Source organism: Melanerpes formicivorus, unplaced genomic scaffold (genome assembly GCF_026170545.1).
Source record: "Melanerpes formicivorus ecotype bairdi unplaced genomic scaffold, bMelFor1.0.p_v2 SCAF_15, whole genome shotgun sequence".
NCBI classification, from domain to species: Eukaryota; Metazoa; Chordata; class Aves; order Piciformes; family Picidae; genus Melanerpes; species Melanerpes formicivorus.
The window spans coordinates 10,283,428-10,301,692 of record NW_027142367.1 but is presented as its reverse complement, the minus strand read 5'-3'; the positions used below and the strand labels follow the sequence as shown (position 1 = coordinate 10,301,692).

The following is an 18,265-nucleotide window of genomic DNA, read 5'->3' as shown; positions in this document are numbered from 1 at the left end:
GTCCTGCAGTCACAATCATTCAGATTTCTCTGTTGCAAGCTCTGACCAAAGGCAAGGAGCTCCAAGAAGAGTTCAGCAGACGGGGCTGCTAATGGTATCAAGACTCATGCAGAGAAACAGGCATGGGGATAGGAGCAACAGGCTGTCCAGTGAAGCTGTGGATGCTTCAAAAGGAGGTCGGATGGGGCTTTGAGCTACCTAGTCTAGTGGAAGGTTGGACTCAATGATTGTAGAATCATAGAATTGGTCTGGTTGGAAAAGACCTCTAAGATCACTGAGTCCAACCCTTGGGCTAACACCACCACAGCCATTAAACCACTCCCTGAAATGTTACATTCACACATCTTTTTTAACACCTCCTGGGATGGTGACTCCACCATCTCCCCCTGGGCAGCCTGTTCCAAAGCATGACAACCCTTTCAGTAAAGAAAATTCTCCTAACTTTCAATGTAAACCTTCCCTGGTTGATACAAGGGAGAAGAGATCAACTTCCACCTCAAAACAACCTCTTTTCAGGGAGTTGTACAGAGCCTCCTCTTCTTCAGACTAAACAACCTCAGTTCCCTTACATCTCAGAAATCTTTTCCAACCAAAATGATTCTATGATTCAAAGAGGGCCTTGTCCATTGCAGGGGCGTTAGAGTAAGATGATGTTTAAAGTCCCTTCCAACCCAAACTATTTTATGATTCTGTGTTCCTTCTGGCAACCCTGTGTGTCCCTGCTGACCTCCAGTTCTGGAATAAGACAATGAAGGCTGTTTCAGGTGAAGGAATTTTTTTCAAGTCACTTCTACTAGCTGCCACCAGTGGCTTCACAAGAACTTGCAGAGCCTGAATTCCAGTGGGCCAGTCTGCAAGGCTAAGGACACCCCTTCAAAAGGGTCATTCTCTTCATCTGGAAATGGATGAGTAGGGAAGCTCAGGAAAGAAAAGTTCTGTGATCTAGAAACCTCCATTAGGGAAGATCTCAAGAAAAGATGAGTTGTAAGGTCAACCTAGTGACAAAAGAAACATCAGTCAGAGACTTCTGTAAGTGGCATGAGCAGTATGACAGTGGTGAGGGCTATCTGACAGTAAACACTTAAATCGGGTTTATACTTGGAAGTAACCCTCTGACCAGCAATTCATGAGTTTACTCTAAACCTGCCCCAGCTGCTGCTGCTCTAGTCCATGACTAAACTCACTCTTCCATGTCCAACCAGTTCTTCCCAACCACTTCTGGAAAAGCAAGGCAGAACATTACTCAGTCCCAACATTTGGTAGGGAAATGATCAGCCCCTGCTCTCTGCAAACATCTGTCATCTCCACATCACAGGAATAGCAAAACACTCCTCCCTCTTATCTGTGGACCAATGTCTGACATCAGTCCCACACTGGTCTGGGCCCTCAAATCACCTTCTGGATTCCCAGAGGTTTTCCCTGTCAGAGATGATTGATTAACGCCAACCCACCTAACAGAAGGACGCCGGCACATGGAATACTGTGCAACCATAGGGTTCAGTTTAAAGCTCCTGAAGACCAGCAACAGACACTGATCTACTAAACAGTGGGGCTGCTCATCTATGGAATAAAGAAAAAGCAGGAGAGGGCATTTCAGGAGCCTGCTGCTAATGAATGAACCATCTGTCTTGTCTTCTTTGTGAAAATTGGCTATTTATTCTGATGGTTCCTTTTCCCCAAAGAGGTTTTCTGTTGATGATCTTATTATTTTAAAGTAAGGTAATCTAATTTTAATGCTAGAACTGGTCAGATTTTGGGGGTTTAAAGCAATAAAGATAACTGTAAGCTATCACAGCAAATGGAAGAATAAAAAATGTACCATGCCCATGAGATAGAAAAGGTGCAAGCCAGCCAAGCTGTGAAGTTCCACCACGAACATGCCTCACTTGGTGATAATTGCACTCATTATTAAGAAAGAAAACCATGGCCACAGCTGTGAAATGAGTGACCAATACAGAGTTCTTCAGATGGGATCATTCTTCCGTCACAAATGAAAAAAAGATGCTGAATACAAATCAGTAAGAACAAAGGAAAGCCTCACTGTTGGCAAAAGCTTATCACAAATACATGAACTGGGATGGACTCTCCTGGCCTGCCCTGACCAATTTATGTCTCTCAGAGGAATGGGTCCATATCAGGCCAGCAGATTGTCCTTGAATGCCTGGAAATGCAAACATCATTCTAGCAGAAATGTAAGAAGATGCAGAGACTAATCAGGTCATCCATCCGTCTTCTGGTACCACATCTCTGCTGCAGACACCACCGCCTGCTTCAGAGAAATGGGTAAGAACCCTGACGGTTATTTCACATGGAGAGTTTGCCCAGCCAGGAAGTCTTCTCCTCACTCTCACCAAAATTAAACTAGTTTCAGACCTCAAATATGAAGTTTTGCGGCCATTTTAGGACTTTCCTGTCATTTTTTTGGTGCCTGTTTTCAATCAGAGCCGTTACAGTCCTAGATCTGAGCAGAGAGGCCATGCCTGTGCTCTTCTAGCCAACGAGAACACTCTAAAACATAAAACCCCAGTGTATTCTGAATTGTGAAAGGAGGTCTGAGTGCATGTGAGTGGTTATTTTTGGATCCACATTCCATTTAATCTGTTGTCTCAAATCAGCAAGCATGGACCAACTCAGACCTCAGATGTAAAGTCAGAGCTGGCTGTTTGGATGCTAAGGTAGAACTTGATAGTATCTCTCCAACTACTTTCTGATATTAATTTTAATCTCAGCTGAGCCTGTATTTCTGTCTGTGTGGTTTTATGCCAAGCAGTAAATGAAGAACACTGCATTTGGACTCACACTTGGACTTTGGTGAGGTCAGCATTTACCCCAAATGAACACTTTACTAAGGAGCTCGGTCAGCAGCAGCATCTTCTGATGCTTAAACTGAAGCTGTTTGCCAGACTTCAGGAGGAAAAGGAGAGATTTACAGAGAAAAGACTGACAGATCCTGCTGCCATGAAGGTCTCACAAGAACATGCAGCTCATAATTACCTGTGGATTCTCCTTCAACCTGATACCTTCCCCATCAGCTTTTAAGATATCTGTGGCATACAATAAGAACAAGCATAATGACCCTTGAGCTCACATCTGACTTCTTGAGAAAATGGCCTCAAGTTTCACCAGGGGGAGTTTAGGTTGGATATTAGAAGAAACTTTTCCACTGAAATAGTTCTCAAACACTGGAATAGGCCTCCCAAGGAGGTGGTTGAATCCCCATCCCTGGAGGTGTTTACAAGATGCAGAGATGTGGTGCCAGGGGACATTGTTCAGCACCAGACTTGGTAGTTTAATAATGGGATGCAAACCAGCTCTCAGGAATCAACAGCAGCACTAAACAACACAAAAATGTGCAAATCAAGGCAGTATAAGAGCTACATCTCTTTTGATGCATTTAGTAAGTGCAGTCCCACATACCAGGAAGCTGGCTCAGACTCCTGTATGAAGAGGAAGAAGTTGGTCACCTCTGGTTTGCATAGTGTGCTAAACAGGGTGCTAAAAGTCACCACTAACCAATTTTTTTTCTTTAATTAAGCAGAAAACACCCAAACATGAACTGCTGAAAACAACCAAAACAGCACACACTTCTCTTCTGAGCTTAAGTGACTTTTGCTTATCTAGTTTATCCAAAGCACATTGAATCTCTAAAGGCATTGTGGACAACTGCTCCAAGAAAAGCTGCTTGACTAAGAGGAGACTTCATGACCCATGCTGCTTACATTCATATGTTCCTCATTACACCAACTGAATGCTAAGTCTGAAGAGATCTGGAAAAATATGCTTCCTACACAGACATTTTTTTTCCTCATTAGTACTGAAAATTCAGCTGAAGGCATCAACAGCTGCTGCACTGGAAGCGTCAAACACACCACTTATGCAGCAGCAATGCTGGAATAACCGGAGCATCATGCTACACATTTTCCAAAAGGAGGAATTCCAAGAGCCAACTGATTTTCCTGTTCCTCTAAGAAAAGCAAGCATAGTGGGGGCATGTGCTCATCAAATAACAGGACACATATTTCTGGTTTTGCAATCTAGTAGAAGAGCAAAAAGGCCAAAAGCCACCACAATAACCCCACAGTATGTCTTGAAAGCTCTGTTCTATGTTGTTCCTTCTGGGAACATTTGAGACTTCACCTGGAGTACTGTGTGCAGCTCTGGAGTCCTCAGCATGGGAAAGACATGGACCTGTTGGAGATGGTCAAAATGATCTGAGGGCTGGAACACCTCTGCTCTGAGGACAGGGTAGGTGGGTTTGGGTTGATGCATCTGGAGAACCTTATTGCAGTATTTCAGTACTTTGAATACTATAAGAAAGATGAGGACAATCTGTTTAGCAGGGCCTGTTGTGACAGGACAAGGGGTGATGGTTTTAAACTAAAAGAGAGGAGTTTCAGATTAGGTGCAAGGAAGAAATTTTTTTTACACAGGGTAGTAAAACACTGGCCCATGTTGCCTGGAGAGGTGGTAAGAGCCTCATCCCTAGCAACATTCCAGGTCAGGTTGTATGGGGCCCTGAGCAGCCTGCTCTAGTGTCCCTGCTGACTTCAGGGGAGTTGATGACCTATAAAGATCTCTTCCAACTCAAAACATTCTATAATTCTATGAAATGTTCACACCTTGGTAAACCCCTGTCTCAGGTAGCAGAGAGGCTTCTGGAGACATGTGAGAGTCTACATGTGAGGAGCATCTAGTGCTTTTACATTCAAGTGAGTGTGGTGTCTTGTGCACATAAGGAAAGGCACCATCCAGACTCTTCATATTGTGTTACTCAACAAAACACACCTTCTGCTTCTATAAACACTGTACATGTCTCTGATTTGGATTTGTTTGTTTCTGCTCTTTTGGCATAAGGGCCTCCTTGAGTTAGACATGTTTTGGAAACAGCTCAACATGTGATTCAAACCACATCCGCTGATCTTAACATATTGGTTACACACAGCTTTCTGGAAAATGGCTGGAACAATTTCCACCAGAATGTGAAACCCAACTGAATCAAATACAGACCCACAGACTCACAAACTGGTAGGGGTTGGAGAGACCTCTGGAGATCATCTAGTTCTACCCCTCTGCTAAAGCAGGGTCACCCATAGAAGGCTACCCAAGATCACAGTGTCCAGGTGGGTTCAGAATCTGTCCACAACCTCTCTGGGCAGCTGGCTCCAGCATCCTCATAGGAAACAAGATTTTCCTCATGTTCAGATGGAACCTCCTGTGTTCTGGTCCATATCCATTGCCCTTTGTCCTGTCACTGTGCACCAATAAAAAGAGCTTGGCTCCATCCTCCTGACCCCCACCCTTGAGATATTGATCAGCATTGTAGAAGATCCCCTCTCAGCCTGCTCTTCCACAGGATGAACAGGCTTTCCTCCTCAAAGATGCTCCAGCCTCCTCCTCCTCCTCCTCAGTTACTGAAATCTCTCCAGTGGTTCCCTGTCTCTCCTGAACTGGGGAGCCCACATTTGGAGCCAGTACTCCAGGTGTGACCTGACTAGGGCAGAGTGGAGGGGCAGAAGAACCTCCTTCAACCTGCTGGCTGCACTCTTCTTAATGCACCAAAGAAGGAACTAGCTATTTTTCCAGATTTCATTGGGCAGGAGGCCAGCATGAAACTTCTTTGTTTACAGAGGTACTTTATCATCACTAAATTAGAAAACTGAGTCTGTTACAGGGAGAATGGTGCTGCAGCTGTGATCCAGGAGAACATTGCAAGAGACAGACTGCAAACGTTGCTGCCTTTTCACAGTTAGCAATGTATTCTCCTGACTCACACAGATGTAGGAGACCTGCCCACAGTCTGAGTCTACGCAGAAGCTTTGAGTAAGACTTTTTGATGATCCCTTTTAGTGTGCACCTGTAAACAACTCTGTCTTCGTGGCATAAATCTTCCTCTGCATTGTATTTACACTCCACTGAATCTCTCAGAAAAACATTAGAGAGTTGATCATTGCTCCAATTTCAGCCATACTACGACCAGTGGTTTAGAAAATTACCCATTAGCTGTTAAAACAGACACTGCATGCCTCCATTTTAAACTGAAGAGTCTTTATGACCTGTCTTCTGCCTTTTCTGGGAAGTATTTGGGATATTTTTGGGCCACATAAAGTGAAAATAAAATCCCTTTGTAGTGGAACCTAACACAGACTGGGAGATGAGGCAATAGAAAGCAGCCATGAAGAAAAGAACTAGCAGGGTGCTGATGGATGAGAACCTGGACATGAGCAGGCAGTATGTGATTGCACCACAGAAGGCAAATCACGTCCTGGGCTGCATAAAAAGATATGTTGCCAGCAGATCTAGGGAGGTTAGATCCCAGGTAACCAGCACCTGAACAAGAGGACACAGTCTCAAGCTGCGCCAGGGGAGGTTTAGACTGGATGTTACGAAGAAATTCTACGTAGAGAGAGTGATTGCCCATTGGAATGGGCTGCCCAGGAAGGTGGTGGAGTCACCATCATTGGTGTGTTTAGGAGGAGACTTGATGGGGTGCTTGGTTGCATGGTTTAGTTGATTAGGTGGTGTTGGATGATAGGTGGATGCGATGATCTTGAAGGTCTCTTCCAACCTGGTCTGGTCTGGTCTGGTCTGGTCTATTCTATTCTATTCTATTCTATTCTATTCTATTCTATTCTATTCTATTCTATTCTATTTTTCTGTTCTATTCTACCACTTTGCTCTGCTCTGGTGAGACCTCACCTGGCGTACTGCGTCCAGCTCTGGAGCCCTCCACACAGGAGGGACCTGATGGAGTAGGTCAAGAGGAGGGCCACAAAAATCAGGGGGTTGGAGCACTTGTGCTCTGAGGACAGGCTGAGGGAGATGGGGTTGTTCAGCTTGGAGAGAAGGCTCTGGGGGAGACATAATAGCAGCCTTCCAGTACCTGAAGGGGGCCTACAAGAAGGTTGCAAGAGGGACTGTTTACGAAGGCCTGCAATTATAGGATGAGGGGCAATGGCTTCAAACAAGAGAAGAGCAGATTTAGATTGGATGTTAGGAACATGTCCTTTACCATGAGGGTAGAGGAACACTGGAACAGGTTGCCCAGGGAGGTGGTTGAAGCCCCATCCCTGGAAATATTCAAGGTGAGGTTCCACTGGGCTCTGAGAAACCTGGTCTAGTTGAGGATGACCCTGCTTACTGCAGAGGGGGTTGAACTAGCTGACCTTTGGAGGTCCATTCCAACCCAAACCATTCTATGATCCTAGGATTTTAGAATAGTCTCTTTGATAGAAAAAAAAAGAAAAAGTAGGTGTATCTATCTCTAACTAGAAGTGTTATTGATAATCAAAAAATATTTCTACCCTCCCCAGATCTTGATATTTTTTTTTTTTTCCATTCTACTTTTAAAGAGGTTTTCACTTTAAATCATACTTCCACAGGAACAAATGGCTTGGAGTTGAAATCTCTTTATTTGCTTTCACTCCTCCATGATGAAGAAACCCATCATGGAAATATTGCAAATGCTGGACTCCTTCCCATAGGTCAGCCCCAGAAAAATGTGAAAGCATTAACTTTTTTGTATAATACTCCTTCTGTCTGCTACACACATTAACATTTACTATGGAAAGTATTGAAGACCTCCCACCTCCAGTTCTTCAAGAATTTCTTGTTTAAGCATCCACTGCATACTGTAACAGATCTGCTGGAATATACATATCTGTATCCCTGGATGAATAGTCTGTATGTCTGTGAAGGTCTAAGGGATGGGCATGCCAGAAAGAGAAGTCTTTTAACAGCGCCAGACAGTTGTCACTACAGTTTCTGTGGGTATCTAATACACATCTCAGCACTCAACTAGAGAAGACCATGCATGATTTCTCTGCACAGAGATAGAACATCTACCAGAGGATCAAAAGAGCCTTGTATTGGTCAGCAACTGCTATTCTACTATTCCATGTTTTGGAATATTAGTTCAAAGGAATAGCCTCCAAAGAAGTTCAAACCTTCAATTCTTCTGCCTCTTTCAGCTTTTTGGTAGTCCTCCCCACATTACCTTTTCTATCCACCACTTGAATTCCCACTGAACACAAAGAACATGAGTCAGAAGAAAAAACGTGAAGCTTACCAAATTCCTGCAAAAGAACAAACCTGAGTCTCATTACTAACCAGCCACCAGTGATTTACCCTCATTGTCTAACTCAGTTCAAAGAGAGGCGTGTTCAAACAAACACCTAAGTCCTTCTCAGGTAGCTTTCAGCTCCCACATCCTCCATGACACTGCCTACTCTTTCACGTCTGCAAGCATTTCTAAATCAATCCTACCCACAAAGGGAGACTAAACACTCATTTCTAGACTGTCCCTGTTTCCAAGTTCCCAGCTAGTACAGAGAAAAGTGGTTCCTGCCTGGGCTTGGGGCCATTTTGGGTGCAAACATCAATGCTGTGTGATAGATGCGGGATGAAGGAAGGAACCTGCTGCTACTGTTGTGCAGGCCTCTCCTAATGGAGTAATCCTTCAGAGAGGGTGGATGCTGCCTTTGCATGGATGCTCCCTCATTCCCAGGGACTGTCCATGCAGCAGCCCTTGCCTCACCAGCACCAACCTACTAAGTGTATGGCCTCAGGCAGACACCATGTCACTGAGTGATTCTGACTGACTCCAGCACCCTGCACTGACTTAGAGATGGACAAGTAGGTCACTTGTATCTTCTGCATGCTAGCAGGATGATGTAAGTGGTTTTAAATTAAAAATTGGTAGACTCAGAGTAGATAGAAGGGATTTTTTTATACTGATGGTGGTGAGACACTGGCAGAGGTTGCCCAGAGAGGTGGGAGATGCCTCTTGCCTGGAAACATTCCAGATCACGTTGGGCTGGGCTCTGAGAAACCTGGTGTAGTTGAAGATGTATCTGTTGACCGCAGGGAGGTTGGACTAGATGATCTTGAAAGGTCTCTCAAAACCCAAAACATTCTATGATTCTAAGCTAAGGAAAGCCACCACTGGTCAATTCCTCAAGTTGACCCAGGACACTATGAACTTCAGCATAATAATTAATAAAGATGTAATGAAATCCCCAAATCTCCTGGGCTGAATTTTACAAGCAGTGCTGTGGTGGCATAGAATTAGTTCCTGTCTCCCTTCACCTCCTCAGTGTTGTCAACAACCTGTATCCCCTACCACTTGGCCTGTCAGATACCTTCCTTCCACTTCCCACCCATGTGAGAACAACTCCTATGCCTTGGACATACTGCTCCTGCCTGATGTTATTTTCCCACTTTTCTGGTAAGTGTAAAGATGGGATCAAGGCATTTTACATAACCTCATGTCTGAAAGGTTAAAAAACGTGGAGGACACTTAGTAACACATTTGAGTGATCAAGGAAAAGGACTACACATATCTCCGCATAGAGCTTGACCCCTCACCAGATCCAGATTCTTCAACCCCAGCACAAAAACCAGTCCCCACTGGGTGTGGTTCTGCCACAAGTGTCCATCCCTTCATATCCTGGAGAAAGAGGCTGACCTGAGCCTGGCATTGAGCAGCAGCTCCTTTCCAGCATGACCCCAAAGCCCCCCATGAAGCTGCTGCCTACATGCTCCACAACTACCTACAGATATGTTTTGCAGCTGTTGCCTTCAGATACCTACCCACACAAATCCTGTTTACTCCAGCTCTGCTGGGAAGGTACAGCCTTAAATCCTGTTGTACGACAGTCAGGATTAAGCTTAGACATCCATGATGATAGCCTAAACCTTGCTAAAAAGCCTGATTAAAGCACCAGTGAAAAACTGGACTGTGAGGCTTCCTAGAAATTCTGTAAGATTATCTTTCCTTCATTTGTCATTGTGAGAAGACATTAAAAAAGAATAAAACAAATACTTTGGTTGAACTACTGAGTAGATGTTCATATAGAAGTTTCCATTTAAAAACCCATCAGGAAGCAGCAAGATGTTACAGCCTACTTAAATTTAATTTCTTTGGCTAGAGACAAATTAGATAAGCAACTGCATTATTAGGATCTACTATTTTGAATCCAAGTGGAGAGAAGATAAGCATCACTTAAGAAAAGCCAGCCGTGTCTGGAAGCTGTATTGAGAGTAACAAACCAAAAGGGATGCCAAAATGCAGGAGAGAAATGGACTTTGGATATTTGAATGGGGGTTTTTAATACCTCAGATGAAGGAAGAATATGAAACTGGAGTTTCAATTCAGGGTTGATCCCTCTGTGAGGGATTTTGGGCTGTGAAGCTTCTCAGCTTCAATGAGTATGTTTCTAACAAGGTTGTGCACATCAGAGGGAGAGAGACACCTACATGTTCCCTTTGGGAAGCAAGCTGGGGATGATCATGCAGGTGCCCAAAAGAAGCAGCTGCTGCAGGAAATCCCTTCAACCTACCCCCAGATAAATCTCCAAATTTGATGTTCCCTCAAATCTTAGCTCCAGTGTTGCCTTCATTCCTAAAACTTGTGATGATGTCTGCGCTCACATGGCTGGTCTGGTTGCTCACTTCATCCAGATTCATGCCTGGTCTCCCCTGAGTCTCTCAAAATCTTTGCCCTTTGGTGATAATCACGTAGCAGTGAGTTTCACAGACTGGTGACCTGTTTATGCTGTCTGCCCAACAAGTTTTTCTGTAATAACTTGCCTTGGGCAGCTCTCTGTGCCAGCATAAAAGTCACTTTGCCTTGGCCTGGGGGAGCAAAGTAAGCAGCAGCAGAAACACTGGTTTTTTTAAATTTCTGCAGTAAATACCAAGGAGAAATGACAGCAGCTTAAAGATCATGGAATGGTTTGGGTTGGGGGAGACCTTTAAAGGTCATCCAGTCCAACTCACCTGCAGTCAGCAGGAACATCTGCAACTAGATCAGGTTGCTCAGAGCTCAAAACAACCTGACCTAGAATGCTTCCAAGGATGGGGCATCTACTGCCCCTCTGACCAGTCTGGGCCAGGGTCTCACCAACCCTCACCAGAAAAAATTTCTTCCTTCTCTCTAGTCTAAATCTTCCTATCCCTTGTCCTGCCACAACAGGCCCTTCTAGAAAGTCTGTTCCCATCTTTCTTCTAGGCTCCTTTAAGTACTAAAAGGCCACAAAAAAGTCTTCCTGAAGCCTTTTGTCCTCCAGATTGAACAACCCTCTCAGCCAGTCCTCACAGCAGGGCACTTCCAGCCCTTGCATCATCTTTGTGGCCTCCTCTGGACCCACTCCAACAGGTCCGTATCTCTCCTGTACTAAGGACTCCAGAGCTGGTCCCAGCACTGCAGGTGGAGTCTCAGCAGAGTGGAGCAGAGGGGCAGAATTCCCTCCCTCCACCTGATGCCCACACTGCTAGGGATCAGACCAGAACATGTTTGGTTCTGAGCTGTGAGTGCACATTGCTGCCTCATGCTCAGTTTTTCACCCACTTAATTCCTTCTCCACAGGGCTGTTCTATATCCCTTCATCCTCCAGCCTGGACTGACACTGGGATTGCCCTAACCCAGGTGCAGGACCTTTGCACTTGGTCTTACTGAACCTCATGAGGTTCACACAGGCCTCAAGTCTGTCCAGGTCCCTCTGAATGACATCCTATCCCTCAGGCATGTCATAGCACCACTTGTTTTAACAACAGAGGTTGTTTTTCACAAGCTGTGATTTGTAGCACTGTCAATAAAAGGAGAAAAAAAACAGGCAGGAACTTTTTAGCCACAGACATATGTTAATTCTAACCTGAAAACCAAGACAGAATGTAAAGCTGCTTTCAAAGATACCCCCAGGACAAAAGAATCTGGCTTCATAGTAGCTGTGCCTCAAAGTTCAATGGCTGTCTTTACTAAAGAGACCAGGAACAGCAAATAAGACAAAACATACAAGACAAATAAGACAAAGTAGCATATGTTTTAAATAACCCTGTGGTCACTTTTCTCCATTAGTAAGCCTGGGGTAAATCACATAGAGAAGTCCATAATGTCTCCTTCTACAGGAAAGGCATTATGGTGCTGGAGCATGTGCAGAGAAGGGCAACAAATATGGTGAAGGGTCTGAAGAACAGGTGGCTGAGGGAACTGGGGTTCTTTAGCCTAGAGAAAAAGGCTGAGGGAAGATCTCGCTGTCTATAACTTCCTGAGAGGAGGGTGGAGTGTGGTGGGAGTCAGCCTCTTCTACCTAATAGCAAGAGACAGGACAAGAGAAAATGATGTCAAGTTGCACCTGAGAAGATTGAGGTTGGATATTAGATGAAACTTCTTCACTGAAAAGGTTCTCAAACACAAGAACAGGCTTCCCAGCGAGATGGCTGAACCCTCATTCCTGGTGGTGTTTAAAAGATGCAAAGACATGGCGTTGAGGGATGTGGTTTAGCACCAGACATAGTAGAGTTAGAGAATGGTTGGACTCAATGTTCTTAAAGGTATTTTCCAACCAAAACAACTCTGTAATTCTATGAATTTACTCTGAATTACAGTGAGGGTCTCCAACTCAGAACATTTTGATAGCCCCAAATACATTACCAAATGTCACTAAGCACTCTGAAATCTCTTATTCGAATTTTTTATATGTGAAGGAGCTACTTAGACTTTAAGTGGCTAAAATTCCATTTAAGAGCACTAGAAATTCTTTTGTATGCCACAGCCCTGCACACTCCTGCTTTGTGCCTCAATGCCCATTTTCTTGCAGTAGCTGCAATAGTAATCAATAGCAGATTAAATTTATATTCAGCATGCTCTTTCTTCTTTATTATCTTCTTTTTTTTTCTTGCTAGTGTTTAAATCCCTCTGGAGCTCGGTGGAGACAGTCCTTGAGCTTGACAGCGCTAATCTGCCTTGTGCAGATGGAGCTCCCTGGATGTAGCTATTGCCTACCACACCCAGCTATGGAAACAAGGCACAGAGCTCTGTGTATGTGATCGCTGGGAATGCTGTAAACATCATGAGATCATCACAGGAAATTCACATCATAGAAAAAAAAAGAAAAATAAGGGAAAAAAAAGAAGAGTAGGGAATGAATAACACAAGCAGATGAATGCTTCCAGACAAATAAACTTCACAGCAAAAAAACACACCAGAACCACACAAAATAAACAAAAAGAACCCCAACAACAACAAAAAAACAAGGGGGAAGATGACTTGCAACCTCTGCTTCACCAAAGGAAAAATGACAACTGCAAATTAAAACCAGTGTGTTAGGGAGGAAATTCTGTCTGCCCTCTGATAGCTGTCTGTGCCAGCTGAAAGTGAATTTATGGCATAATTGAAATGACATTCCTTTTTTGCTACTCACTTGCTTCTGCTGAGCATCATTATGCTGATGCCTTTTATCATATTCTATATCTGAAAGAGCTGTTCTGTTTCCATAGTTCCACTCTTTGCACCATTAGGCTCTAAAACTTTGAGCATCCCAATATTCTTCTCCCTTTCTCCTATAAGGACAGACTGAGAGAGTTGTGATTGCTCAGCCTGGAGAAGAGAAGTCTCCAGGGAGGTGTTATTGAGGCCTTTCAGTCATTAAAGGGGCTGATAAAAAAGACGGGGACAATCTTTTTAGCAGGGCCTGTTGCTATAGCACATGAGTTGATAGTTTTAAACTAAAAGAGGGGAGATTTAGACTAGATGGGAAAAAAATCTGGTGGTGAGACACTGGCCCAGGTTGCCCAGAGAGGTGGCAGGTGCCTCATACCTGGAATAATTCCCAGGTCAGGCTGTTTGGGGCTCTGAGCAACCTGCTCAAGTTGCAGATGTCCCTTCTGACTGCAGGGGAGTTGGACTAGATGACCTTTAAAGGTCCCTTCCTACCTAAAGCATTATACAACTCTGCAGACAACTGTGCGGCAAAGCACAAAGAATGTGTACAATGCCAGAAAGCCAGGGAATCTTCAGAGAATTAAGACATGCTTTCACTGACACACGGGAATTTTCATCCAGTGTCTCTTCATCTAGCAAATGCCCCAAACCCACCAAAGAGCAGAAGCATCATGAACTGCCCCAGGCAAACCAGGCCACTGTTCTGTAAGAGGAACATTGATACATGAAGATCCTCCCAATGCTGGGCAAAGAAAGGAAAGGAGATGGATTCTAACCCATTCCTCCTGGCAGACAAATGAATTAGCATCCGCTGTCGAAGGCAGAAGCTGGTGAGTTGGCTGGTGCCCTCAGATGTGTCATTATCGTAAGAGGCTATCTCCGCTCATAGCAAGAACAGTCAGTCTATGCCAAGGAATACAGTCTGTTCAGCAGAACAGGTTTATACTCTTGCTGATGACCAAACTTCATCCCATGCTGAGATTTCAGGACCAGGAAACAAAAAGTACACTAAACAGCTTTTCTCTGAAGGTCTGCTTCAGCAAACAGCAAGCTCCAGATGCTGCTTTACCTAACATCTCCAAGACCAGAAATCATAGAATCATAGAATCATAGAATGGTCTGGGCCAGAAGGGACCTCCAAAGTTCATCCAGTCTGACCTCCCTGAGTCAACAGGGACATCCCCAACTAGATCAGGCTTCCCAGGGCCTCACCGAGCCTCACCTTGAATATGCCCTTGAATATAACCTGTTCAAGTGTTCCATCACCCTCATAGTAAAGAACTTATTCCTAACACCTAATCTAAATCTGCTCTTCTCCAGCTTAAAGCCATTGCCCCTCATCCTGACACTGCAGGCCCTTGCAAATAAACTCTCTCCATCCTTTTCATAGGCCCCCTTCAGGTACTGCAAGGCTGCTATTAGGTCTCTCCAGAGCCTTCTCTTCTCTGGGCTGAACAATCCCAGCTCCCTCAGCCTGTCCTCGTAGCAGAGGTTCTCCAACCCCCTGAGCATTTTCATGGCCCTCCTCTGGACCTGCTCCATCAGATCCATGTCCTTCCTATATTGAGGGCTCCAGACCTGTGCACAGCACTCAGAGCTTTGACACTTTCAGGGATCTAGTTCCCCTACCTCCCTTGTAAATACCTAAGTACAGTCACCAGGTTACAATCAAAGAATTGTTTTGCTTGGAAAAGATATTTAAAATCATGAAGTCCAACTGTTAATCCAGCACTGCCAAGTCCACCACTAAACCATGTCCTTTAACACCACATCTCCATAGCTTTTAAATCCATCCAGGAATAGTGACTTTACCGCTTCCCTGGGCAAGCTCTTCTGGGGCTTAACCACTCTTTCAGTGAAGGAATATTTCCTCATGTCCAACATAAATCCACCCTGGTGCAACTTGATCAGTTTCCTCTTCTCCTATTAAATGATACTTGGGAGGAGAGACCAACCCCCATCTGGCTCCTTTCATGGAGTTGTAGAGTGACAAGGTCTCTCCACAGCCTCCTTTTCTCCAGGCTAAATGACCCCAGTTTCCTCAGCAGCTCCTTGCAAGACTTGTACTCTAGACCCTTCACCAGCTTCCTTGCCCTTCTCTGGACCCATTTCAGCACATCAGTGTCCTTCCTCTAGTGAGAAGCCCAAAACTGAACGCAGTACTCAAGGTGTGGCCTCACCAGAGGGACAATCACTTCACTCCTCCTCCTCACCATGCTATTCCTGATACAGGCCAGGACGCTGTTGGTCTCCTTGGCTGCCTAGGCACATGCTGGTTCATGTTCATCTGACTGTTGACCAACATCGCAGGCTCTTTTCCATCAGGCAGTTTCCAGCCCCTCTTCACCAAGTCTGGAGCATTGTATGTGGTCACTGTGAACCAAGTTGCTGGATGCAGCACTTGGCCTTTTTGAACCTCACCCCACTGGCCTCAGCCCAACAATCCAGGTCTCTCTGTAAAGCCTCCCTAACCTCAAGGATATCAACACTCCCTACCAACTTGTTTTCATCTGCAGATTTACTGAGGTTGCCCTCAATCCCCTCATCCAGATCACTGATGAAGATATTAAAGAAAATTTGCCCTGGTACTGAGCCCTGGGGAATACCACATGTGACTGGCCAGCAACCAGATTCAATTTGACACACATATCTTTCCATGTTTCAAAATCTGCATGAGCTGAATGTTAAGGTCCTAAAACCTCAACAATAGGCTGATTTTTTTTTCCTCCTTGGGCAGTGATGTGATATTTCACTTTGCATTTCTTCAGCACATCGCTCCCCAAGGCTGCCTCCGTAACACACATTCAGTCATGCAACAAAACCGAACAACTAGGTCTGCAATTAAAGAGAAAAAAAGAGAGGCAAAAAGCCTAAGAACTACTACACCATGAGCTTAAAAATAAAAGAACTGCAGGCAGCTATGATCATTCTGACAGCTGCTCACTGCTGGCCAAATTCTCCATCTCCCATCAAAGAGGAAGTTGTCATTGCCCTGCATGCTACAGAGGTCTGACTTGCCCGGGTATGATAGCTAAGAGTCCTGTCAAAAAAACCCTAAACTCTAAATGCACAGTCACTAATGATTTAATTAATGTAAGTCTTCCCTTGGAAAATAATAGCCTGTGTTTTAATGGAGAAAAAAGACAGTCAATAAATCCTCAGTGATGCCTCATCTCTTTTCTGCTAGCAGTTATACAGGGTAAAATTCTGCTTGTGACTGCCAACCTGCCAATCTGGTTTAAAATCTTTAGTTCTTCATGAAGATTTTCAGAAGGACAGCAGAAATTTTGTTGTTAATCATAGAATCACAGAGTGGTAGAGGTTGGAAGGGACCTATGGGGATCAACTAGTCTAACCTCCCTGCCAGAGTAGGTTTGCCTAGAGCAGGTTGCACAGGATGGCTTCCAGGGCAGATTTTGAAGGTCTCCAGAGACCTTCAAAAGGAGACTCAGCTACCTCTCTGAGCAGCCTGTTCCAGTGCTCTGCCACTCTCAAAGTAAAGAAGCTCTTCCTCATGTTTAGGTGGAACTTCCTGTGTTCAGGTTTGTGCCCATTATCTCTTGTGCTGTCGCTGAGCACCACTGAAAAAAGACTGGCCCCATCCTTCTGACACCTGCTCTTTAAGTATTTATAAGCACTGAGAAGATCACCCCTCAACCTTTTCTTCTCCAGGCTAAACAGGCCCATGTCACTCAGCCTTCCTTTATATGAGAGATGATCTAGTCCTCTAATAGCTCTGTTTGAAAAGTCTTGATTATGGATAATCAACTATGAGCACTTGCAACAGAAATAGTCCCTAAAAAGAAAAAACAAATCTCAACCAGAAGTATTGCAACATTTTCTCTTCCTCCTCCCCCCCCATCACAAGTCTCCAAGGGGTTACTGCCACATCCTCCTCACCCAGCAGTTCCCACTTTTGAGACAGGATTAAAATAAACCCTTGGGGGTGGGTGATTTATCTGAACTATTTCCTCTTCTGATGGTCCAAACGGAAATCTCATCTCCTTCTCTTCTCTCCTCTCAGTAATACTCAGCTCCAGGACCTCAGAGCAAGAGCTCAAGTGACCAAGTGAGGAACAGAATCAGCTGCAGGCCAGGGAAGGGATGAAAAGTCAGCTTCAATTTTAAAAGACCAGATTGCAATATGATAAGAATGACAACCTTTGCATTCCAATTAATGCTCCCATCGCCTTCAATTATGTCAGCTGAAGACCTGGAAGAAAGGTGGCAGAATCCAATCAACACCTACATTTAAAACCAGTTAACAGACTGTCAGGTTTGGTTGTAGAAATGCCTCTATTAGTAAGCACACTGAGTGAATCCTGGAGAGCAGTGTCAGTCTTTATATGCTGAGAAATATGTGCTGGTTCATTTAGGAAACTGAAGATAATGTATGAAAAGACTTTGTTATCCTCTCTCTTGGTCTGTGCTTGCTATGAAAAATTATGTAGCAATGCTACAGAGATCTTTCTGTTAATACCAGATTTTTTTGAGAACTCTTGACCTTCTGTATGCTTGTGGAGTATCATTTGTGGATACTTGCGGGGTATCACATCCACAGCCTTTGCTCTTGCTTCTGGCCAATCTCTTTTCAGTGGTGCACAATAATAAGACAAGGAACAACAGGTACGAGCTTGAACATAGAAGGTTTCACCTCAACATGAGGAGAAACTTCTTTACTGTGAGGTGATGGAGCACTGGAACAGGCTTCCCAATGGAGTTGTGGAGTCTTCATCTCTGGACACATTTGAAACTACCTGGATGCGTTCCTGTGCAGACTACCCCAGGTGATCCTGCTTTAGCAGAGGGGTTGGACCTGATGATCTCTGGAGGTGCCTTCCAACCTCTAATATTCTGTGATTCTAAGGAAAGCATCCATGAAGACATGAAGGATATATTCATACCAGCAAAGCTCATCCCTACAAGGCTCCTCTTCATAGAATTAAGGAATGATTTAAAGGCCCAATCCCCCTGCACTGAGCAGGGACCTCTGCAACTAAAAGCAGGTTGCTCAGAGCTTTGTCCAACCTGACCTGCAATGTTTCC

The 18,265-nt window shown here is 44.5% G+C and overlaps 1 protein-coding gene across 8 annotated transcripts in view; it reads right to left on the bottom strand.

Annotated features, from left to right (window-relative positions):
• Positions 1 to 18,265, bottom strand: part of MTCL1 (microtubule crosslinking factor 1) — a 124,526-nt gene that overhangs the window by 73,419 nt on the left and 32,842 nt on the right. The gene's annotated exons all lie outside the window — the stretch shown is intronic.